Source organism: Pteropus alecto, unplaced genomic scaffold, assembly GCF_000325575.1.
Source record: "Pteropus alecto unplaced genomic scaffold, ASM32557v1 scaffold86, whole genome shotgun sequence".
Taxonomy (NCBI): Eukaryota; Metazoa; Chordata; class Mammalia; order Chiroptera; family Pteropodidae; genus Pteropus; species Pteropus alecto.
The window spans coordinates 7,271,026-7,280,853 of NW_006442109.1; the positions used below are offsets into that span (position 1 = coordinate 7,271,026).

Here is a 9,828-nt window from a genome sequence, read left to right on the forward strand (position 1 = left end):
GGTAAGAGATCTAGAAATGCACCACGAAAAAAATCACCAACAACTCAAGGCAGGCCCTGCTCAGTGCCAATGAGCTATGTGAGACTTATATGATTGCACTAATGTCAATTACCAACAAAAATGTTGATGTACTTACTCTGAGCTGAGCCCTGTACTAGAACTTTACACGTGTTGTTCAATTTACTACATGATGCGACCCGGCCTGGTGGACATTAACAGTATTATTTTATGAATGAGAAAAGGGAAACTCAGAGGGGTAGAGTAACATGTCCAGATGGCTTGGCAGGACTCAGCTATGTTGTGCTGACTCTGGAGACTGCATTAACTATGCAAGATGCTAAACTCGGCCCCAACCATAAAAAAATATACTGGAACAGTCATTTGTAGAGGTTCCTGGTCCAAGGGATCCAAGGAAGGACAGAGATCTGCAAGTTCTATTGTTAAAAATGTAAGAGAAATTATACAATTACTTAAATAAAGCCACTCTGCAACTAAAATTCTAAGTGCTTATTATTTTTTGTCCTGCCTGGTAAGAGATCAGCTCGGGCTGATAAACCTGGACATTTGTTGAAAATTAGGACTTCCTACTAGTGACCTTAGAGGTTCCTGGTTTATTTCCAAATGAGAGAAATAATTTTTGTTTTGTTTTGTTTTAAAGCAAGTTGCTCGAGTTCACACCTGTCAGAATGACTATTGTCAATAAATCAAAAACAACAAATGTTGGCAAGGATGTGGAAAAAAGGAAAACTGCATGCACTTTTGGCGGGATTGCAAATTGGTGCAGCCACTATAGAAAACAGTTTCAAAGTTCCTCAAAAAATTAAAAATAGAACTACCGTATGATCCAGAAATTGCACTTCTGGGTATTTATCCAAAGAAAACCAAAACAATAATTTGAAAAGACATATGCATCCCTAGGTTCACTGCAACATTATTTACAATATTCAAGATATGGAAGCAACCTAAGTGCTCATCAATAGACGATTAGATAAAAAAGTTATGGTACATATGTACAATGGAATATTACTCAGCCATGAAAAAAGAGATCTTACCATTTGCAACAATATGGATGGACCTAGAAGGTATTATGCTGAGTGAAATAAGTCAGACAAAGACAAATACCATATTATTTCACTTATATATGGAATCTAAAAACCAAAATAAATGAACAAACAGAACAGAAACAGACTCATAGATACAGAGAACAAACTGGTGAGTGCCAGATTGGGAGGCAGGGGGATTGGGGAGACTGGGTGAAAAAGGTGAAGGGTTGAGAAGTATGAATTGGCAGTTACAAAATAGTCATGGGAATGTGAAGCACAGCATAGAGAATATAGTCAATAATATTGGAATAACTATGTATAGTGGCAGGTGGCTACCAGACTAATGGGGGAGATTATTTCTTAAATTGTATAAATGTATAACCACTATACTGTACACCTGAAACTAATATAAAATAATATTGAATGTCAACTCTAATTGAAAAATAAAAATTTAATATATATATATATACACACATACAAAATTGAAAAATAAACAATTAAAGCAGATTGGTAGAAGAAATTTCTCTAATTCTGTGGCCCACATGGGATACTTTAAAGGGCTCCTCAGGTGGTAGTCATGTCAGGACTCTGGATCTAACAGGGGCTCAACGGAAGCCTCTCTGCTGTCACTAACATATTCCTCTACCCACAGGCTCAGCAGTTCTCATTTAGGCCAGTCCCAAGGCAAGATAAGGTTTGCATAACTGGGATGATCTGATGATGATATCCGGAAAGGTTCTCATTCTTACTTGGCAAGAGATTACATCCATTGGGTCCAAATGGTTTAAAACAGAATTCCAGGGAGGATGAAGAACATTTGCTTTGTTTTGTTTTTCTCCCACAAAGGGAACTGCCTCAGGGTTTGCATTGAGATGATAGCATTTTAGGAGGTCAGTCTCATGATCTCAGTTTAGGCTTGCCTTGTTTTTCTTAGAATCGGATTTGGAAAGCCCTTCAAGGTTATAGAGTTCAACCAATCTTTTTTTTTTTTAGCTTCGATTCCTCTTCCATCCTTCCCCAGCCATTCTTGGTGGTCACCAGTTCTCACTTGCATGCCTCCAGTCACGGGATGCTGACTTGCTTGGGAAGCAGCAATTTGGGGGGATACTTTGACTGTTCAAATAGTCTTCCTCATACTAGAGTGAAGACAGAAATAATAAAGAATTGTATTAAACAGTTTCCAAATGAAAACATGTTTTGAAGAAACGAGCCAAGTAGTAAATATGAATTATGATTTCAAGTTATGGCCAATTAGGAGAGAAAAGAAAGAATGAGAAGAGATGAGACAGAGTTACCTGTATCCTATTGTCTTTGTAATTATCTGTGTATCTCTCTGGCTACTCCAGCAGACATGAGCTCCTTAAGGTAAAACCTGTGTCTCATTAATTTTGAATCCCAGGAAACCAGCACTATGCTCAGTACATAGTGGGCATTCAGTGTATAGTTGTGGAATGAATAAACCATCCTCCATTCAACTAATACTTATCACATGCCAAGCACTGTGCGGGTATACAGAGATGAGCATCTAACATGATAAAGGCAGATACAGAAGTACGTACATGGTGGAGAGAGAGCGCCAAGAAGAGAGCATCAGGAGGGCTTCTCAGTGGAAGTGACTGATCTGAGATGGGTCTTAGAGTATGAATAGGAGTTTTTCAGGTGGAAAAGGAAAAGGAAATTCTGAGCAGCAGGAAGATCAAATACAAAGGCATGAAAATGAGGATGCTTCTGTGTTTGGGGAACTATAAGCAGTTCAGGTATAACTAAACAATTACATGAGATGGAACAAGCTTGAAAGCAGAACTAGAGTGGGAAGGAGGAGTCACATCATGAAGGGTTTGGCATAAGGCAAGCAAAAAAGCTAGGACTCAGCTCTGGGAGCTGGAGAAGGAGAAACATCAGATGCTTGCCAAAGTTCAGACAGATTAAAGTCTAGTTTGTACACTAGTACCTGGACAAAGTGCAAGTTTTTAAAAGGAAGATGATAAACATTGTGAAAATTAATTTTTAAAGGGGTCTTCCTTTTAACAGACATTCTAGAAGGACAGAATTTTTTTCCCCAATAACATTTTTGCATGATTATAAAAGTTATAAACATTAATTATGAAAATCAGAAAAATATCTAAAAGCTCAAAATATGATTTTTAAAATTCACTGTAATTCACCCACTCAGATAAAATCTCTGCTAAAGTTGAATATTTATCTCTAGTCTCATGTAGAAGGTAAGCCAGTATGGGATCCGCGTGGCGTTGTGTCTGATGAATTCATCCACAAGAGCTGGTTTGCCTGCGGGAAAGAAGCCACTGAGGAGAATGGTGTAAGTGGAGGGCTTGGGGTGGCACCTGAGAAGAGGGACGGGAAAGCATGGGTCTGTTCTTTAGCTCTGCTCTTGGATCTGGTCTGAGCTCTCTGAAGAGAGGGGATTATCAATCAGTTTTGACCAACAACTGCAAAACAAACAAAAGCTTTATTTGGGGGTCTTGAGAATTGTGATTGGAAGACAGATTTGGGCAGAAACCCAACTGTGATCTGAAGAATGAGTCTATAAAGACAGAAAAAGGGGGCTTGAAAGGGGGCTATACAAGTTATTTTGAAAGAGCTTGACTGGTGCTGGCAAGCTGATTCTGTGCTCAGGGGTCCCCAACCTGGACTGGTAGTGATCCTTGGCCTATTAGCAACTGGGCCACACAGCATGAGGTGAGCGAGTGAAGCTTCATCTATATTTGCAGCCACTTCCCAGCACTAACATCACCACCTCAGCTCCGCCTCAGATCATCAGGCATGAGATTCTCATAGGAGCCCCAGTCCCTGGTGCCAAAAAGGTTGGGGACCGCTGCTGTATATCATTGACTGCTAGGTGAAAATTTTATTTCTTTATAGAGAGTTCAGCGATGCAGAGCCAGTTCCAGGCACTGTATCAGGGTGTCACCATTCGTAGTTTAGTTCAGTTTCACAGGGAGGGGTATGTGAGCTCAGCTTCCTAGATGCCTCCTGGCTCCATTTCAGATTGCTCTCTTGACAGTATCGACTCCATTTTGCTGTTTTTATTTCATGGGGTGCTCTCTTCTCTTTTGCAGGGAATTCAGGTAGCTCTGGTACTGTTCGGACTAAGGGTTCTTGAATATTTGGAGGCCCAGGAGATCACCCCTGCACTGTGAGGCGCTTTCCAAAAGGACACCAGCTACAGACAGTGGGAGGGGAGATACCCTCAAATGGCTGCCAGATGGTAGACAGCCCCATGATACCAGAGGGGCCAGAACTGAGCCAGACTGGCTGGTGAATACGAGGCACCCAAGTGCCCACACTGAGAAATGCCTGGGGAAAATTGGAAGTGGAGTAAGCGATGCCGACAGCAAAAGGTGCACATAAATGCTAATGACACTTCCTTCACATCCACAAGACAAAGTCAGAAAAGTAAGAAGCTGCAACATAGAACTTCTGGCTAAGATGGCATTAAGTTCACTTTCTGATGCATCCTCGTCTATACCACATACTAAGTAATGATAGATAAAATATTTAGAAAAAGTTTTAAGCTGCTCTCAAAAATAAGATAAACATTTCTCTTGACCAAAGATGAAGCAGAAACACGCAACAGCAAATGAAATGGAAGCTCTAGTCCTGCTCAGCTCTGGGTGCAGAGGCAAGCAGAGGCTTCTGGGAGCTCCGCTGTGGGGAAGGGATATGAACCCCTCGGGCTGAGATGGGCCCTGCTTATGGGAGAGGGGTGAAAAAGCTGCGACTGACCATTGCCGAGGAACTGTGATTTGTATTTTGTACTTAGAAGAAAAGGAGAAGTTGATGTAGCATCCTAGCCAAGACCTGGGCAAGGACTACTGCTGCTTGGTGACTGGACCCACGTTATCATCAGATTCTTATGGACCAGAGCGCGAAGCCACCAAAGTATGGCCAATACTAAATTACAGGAATCAGTAGGCTGGGCGGAAGCAACCACAAAACTTCCAGAAATGGACCGAACACACACACACACACACACACACACACACACACACACACACTTCAAGATGAGTCAGCAAGTCGGTATTCCAAAAGACCCAAAAAGAATGAATGCTATGAAGACAGCCAGTCAAACCAACAATAGGGAGAATTCACTCTGTGAAGAGTGAAAATAATAGACTTCAAGCATATTTAGAATCCTCTAAAGGAGAAAGGAAAGAAAAACATTCATTTAAAGAAAGATAAGAATTTAAGAAATAAAAATAGGCAGAAATGAAATCAACCGCAGTTGGTGTTATAGAAAATACAACTAGAAAAAATTTGGTGTTTAAAAATATTTAATTATTAAACCAATAGGACAATTTTTAGATTAGGCATAGTTGAAAAGTGGATGTATATTCTCTAAGATAGTATTAAATGATTCACTTGGAATAATTTTGTAACTTTTTTCACTTAAGAACATATTTTAAGCATTTTTCCCTATTATTAAATATGAATATGTCATAATGTTATAAACTAGTCATGTTTGGACAGCTAATTTTCTTATATCTATTCCATTAACAGTAACTTAATTTCTCAAATTTGGGAGAAATCTTGTGATTACATCTTTTTCCAACTTTCCAATGGTTTCTCTAGACTGAATTCCTCAGAGGAATTACTGATCTCCAAAAGTATGAACTTTTCTAAGTCTTTCCATATAGCCAGATTGCATCCCCAAATCTTGAGCCAATTTTCATTCCCACCCATGTTTTAAGAAAATGTCTGTTTCACCAAACTTGTGAAAACTAAGGATTAGCCTTTAAAATATTTGTTGATTAGACAAAAAATGATACCTTGCAGTTTTTATTTGCCTTTATCTGATTAGTAATGAAGTAAAACATCACCATGGAAGGGAAACTCATGACATCCTCTTTTCCTCATTTCTTGGGTGAAGTAGAGCATGTTTTACTGTATAGGGACATGGTGCTTCTTTTCCATAGCCATGCTACCAATAAATAGGTTGCTTTTTTAGAATAAAGTATTTTTTTCCTACTTTTTTTTTTTTTTTTTGGTCAAAGACATTGCATGTTTCACTTGAGCCTTACATCAGAGTATTCATTATTCTTAGGCCTGATTTTAGGTCTAAAATCTCTGAGTCTGTAGCCCATAGAGTTCTGCTTGCTACAGGGTGAAGACCATGCTACGGCCACGTTCCTAGGCCAGGATGAGCTGAGAAAGGCAGCTGAGGTGTAGACAAAGACAGAGAAGAAGGTGGGTCACCTGTCTGTGCTCCTGCCTGTGGCTGCCTACCACCTTGGAGCCCACATCACCTTACCCACTCAAAGATAGTGACCTGCAATTACCCTCTTCCTTTCTCTGTCATTTTCCCTTTCTCTGCTTGATCATTCTCTAGCTGTTATTAATCAGTTTCTCCTTAATAGTAAAACTTCCTGAAAGAGTTGCCTATACTCAGTCTCCACTTCTTTATTTCCGTTTTTGGGAGGTAATCCACTCCAATCAGAATTCTGTCCCCCATAGAAACCTTTCTTAATAAGATTACCAATAACCTCCTCATGGCCAAATCCAGTGGTCATTCTCAGTCCATAGCAGCATTCGACAAAGGCGAGTACTCTTTACCTCTAGAACCTCTGTCTTTACTCGATTGCCAGGATTCCACCCTCTTCTGGTTTCCTTTCTAACTCCCTGACTCCTTCTCAGTGTCTTGACTTATTGATACATCCTGTTCTTTTATCTGACCTTTGAAAGTTGGGCTGAGTCTTCAAACCTCTTTTCTATCTAGATTAACTTCCTCATTAAGCTCATCTAGCTCCATGATTTTCAAGTGCATCAACGAGAGCATGTCTCCAATCCTAACATTGGCCCTGAACCGTAGTCTAATAGCTCCAACTGCTTATTTAACATATCCACTTGGGTGTCAGTATGATCTCAAACTTAACGGTGTCTCTAACTCTGAGCCACCCTCGTGCTTCTGTTGTGGTGCGATCAATTCTAAGACCTACAGAGCCAATTGAGATGAATTATGAGCCTTTATTAGCCGGCCGGTGACTGACTCTCTACCACGCAGGGTTCGAGGAGATCAGCCTCGAGCTCCCAAAAGAGGCAGCTTATAAAACCTAGCCACACCCTAGTTAACGTCGAACAAGCAAGCAGATTACAGAAGCAGAAGTTGGCCTGGCATTAGCATATCTTTGCCCAGAACCACACCCTTAACACTTCCATCTCAGTGAATGACCTCTTCTCCATTCGCGCCTAACGTTTCAGACTAAGAACCATGGAGTACTCAGAGTACTCATCTGTTTCTCTCTTCCCCACATGCCTGACATCCAATCCACAAGCAAATCCTGTTGCTTCTACATTAGAAATAGATCCATAATCTGTCTGCCTCTTTGCAGCTACCACCCCAGCCAAAGCTACCATCACTTCTCACCTGGACTATTCTGACAGCCTCCTAACTCACCTCACTGTTCCACCTTCAACCCCTATAAGTGTTATGGAAAAATCCCCAAAGCTCCAAAAATCAGACCAGCGAAAATACATGCAGTAACCCAGAGAAAGAGAACTCAGTTTTATAGCGCCAGCGGTCCCAGAAGAGCTAGTGCTCTGAAAATCTGGGCGCAGAGCTTAGGGGCTATTTCATTTTTATACCCGTGTTGTTACAGTTGGCGTGGGCTGATTTACAGACCCCTGAAATTGCTATGGGCTATGGGCAGTTTCTAACAAGCACTAAAGCCATACTTCTTAAAGGGAGGGGATACATCTGTCTAAACACTAAAAGCACTAAACACTTAAGGGAAGGGTTAGTTCTCAGTTGACCCTGAGATTTTTGGCCTGTGCAGTAAGCATGTATACAGAAGCAGAACAAAGGACTGATTAGAAATGTTGGCCATTTAAGTGGGAAATTCTTCTTCATAAGCTATTCTCTACTCAGCTGTCCTGGAGATTCTATTCAAATATGTTAGATGAGGTCACCCCTGCTTAACACCTTCAGATGCTTTCTCATCCCACTCAGAATAACCACCAAAGCCCCCTCCTAGTCCTCCTCCATGACTTGGCCCCATAACTTGTGTTCTCTCCCTCAGTCAGCCCCAGCCACTCTGGCCTCTTCAATATTTTTGAAAATACTGAGACAGGACATCACTTGTAAAATTCTTAATCTTTTAGCAGGAAATAAAATAGAACATCTCTTGCAGAGTTAATCTAATTTTTAGTTGCAGAGTTAATCTTTTTAGTAAACCTCGTTTTCTTCCCTCCTTTCTTTGGGAAAAAGGCCCTTTCCCTCAAATCCTAATAACTGCCCTGGTGACTCAGATCCTCAGGCTATTGATAAGGGTTATCAGCCTATCGTTAAGCAGAAATGGTGTTAAGCCAGGCAGGGCCCTTAGAGTCTGACGGGGAAGGGGACTTTAAGCCAAAGGTCTTTCTTTTTACTGTTTAAGAAACATATTAACCAAGCCTGTTTTCCTTTACGCACTTAATAGGCAAATCAATAATAGAAATGAATAGATGTATGATTTAAATAACGAGTTTGTATTTTCTTTTCCTTGTCTAGGGACTGAGGTGGCACTTCAGTAGGAAACCCAAGACCCCACCCTGACTGAGGCAGAAAGGGAAAGTGCTCCATGAAACCCCTGTAGTTTAGGGACTACGGCCATTCTCAGCAGGACACAGATAGGGAAAAAGAGACCTTCCATCCCTCAACATCCATACTAATAATAAGGAAGTTCATCGCTCTTAGAAAAGAGGTAGGCAGGAAAATTAGGGGGTTTCTGGTCTGCCTGCAAAGACACTGAGGTCATCCTATCTTAGAAGAGATCCGCCCTAATCCGTCCACAATTAAGCAAGCCAGAAGGCATTTTTTAACTCACAGGAAGAAACCAGTAGGCAGAGAATTAGGTACCAGTTTAAGCCAGTCACTTGCACCTGCGCAATGAAGAGCCCAACAACCTTCAACTCACCTGAGCCTCATTATACCATCATTATAATATGATGCATCATTATAATATGAAGTTCATTAATATCATTATAACAGACTGAATTCTGGGAACAAACATGCGCAGAAAGCAAAATGATGAATCACTGAGTCCTGTCAATCTTAGTTGTCAATCAAGGAAGCCCGCTCCGCTAAGAAAAGTAACCACCCACAGCAGAAAGGAATAAAAACCCCGAAGTCTTTGCTTACCAGGCACTTTGAGCCATGCTTCTCTTATTCGGACTCACTTCCACTTCTGGAAGTGTGCTTTCCTTTCTAATAAAACTTTTATTTTCTACTGCATTTCAGTGTCTTGCTCAATTCTTTGTTCAAGACATCGAGAGCCTGCACAATGCGCCGGGAGAGGACCCTACTCTTTGGTAACAATACCAGTCACACTTCTACCCCAGGGTTTTTGCACTGACCTATTCCTTCTGCCCGAAACACTCTTCTTCAAGAGATCTGCCTGGCTAACTCCCTCACCTCCTTCAAACCTTTGCTTGTCTCAAACCTTTTCATTGAATTCTACATAGAGCACCCTATTTTAAAATGGAGTCTCAAACCACCCCAAACTATTCTTCCTCATTACCCTGCTCTACTCTTTTCTTTCCAGACATGTACATTTTCTAACATGCTCTATAATGCTTTATTATGTTTCTTGTTTTTTGTCTGCCTCCTTTCACTAGAACATCACCTCTATGAAGGTGGGGACTTGTGTCTGTTTTATTTGCCAATGAATCTCAACTAGAATAGGGCTCGGACTGTAATTGTCACTCAATATTTAGTGAATGACTAAAGCGGGCTGGCTACCTCAGCATCCCACAGAGGAAGCTCCCCACTTCCAGTCAATCATTCACAAAT

General features: G+C 41.0%; 1 protein-coding gene across 1 annotated transcript in view; it reads right to left on the reverse strand.

Moving 5' to 3' along the window:
• Positions 1-9,828, reverse strand: part of NOX5 (NADPH oxidase 5) — a 91,535-nt gene that overhangs the window by 30,368 nt on the left and 51,339 nt on the right. The gene's annotated exons all lie outside the window — the stretch shown is intronic.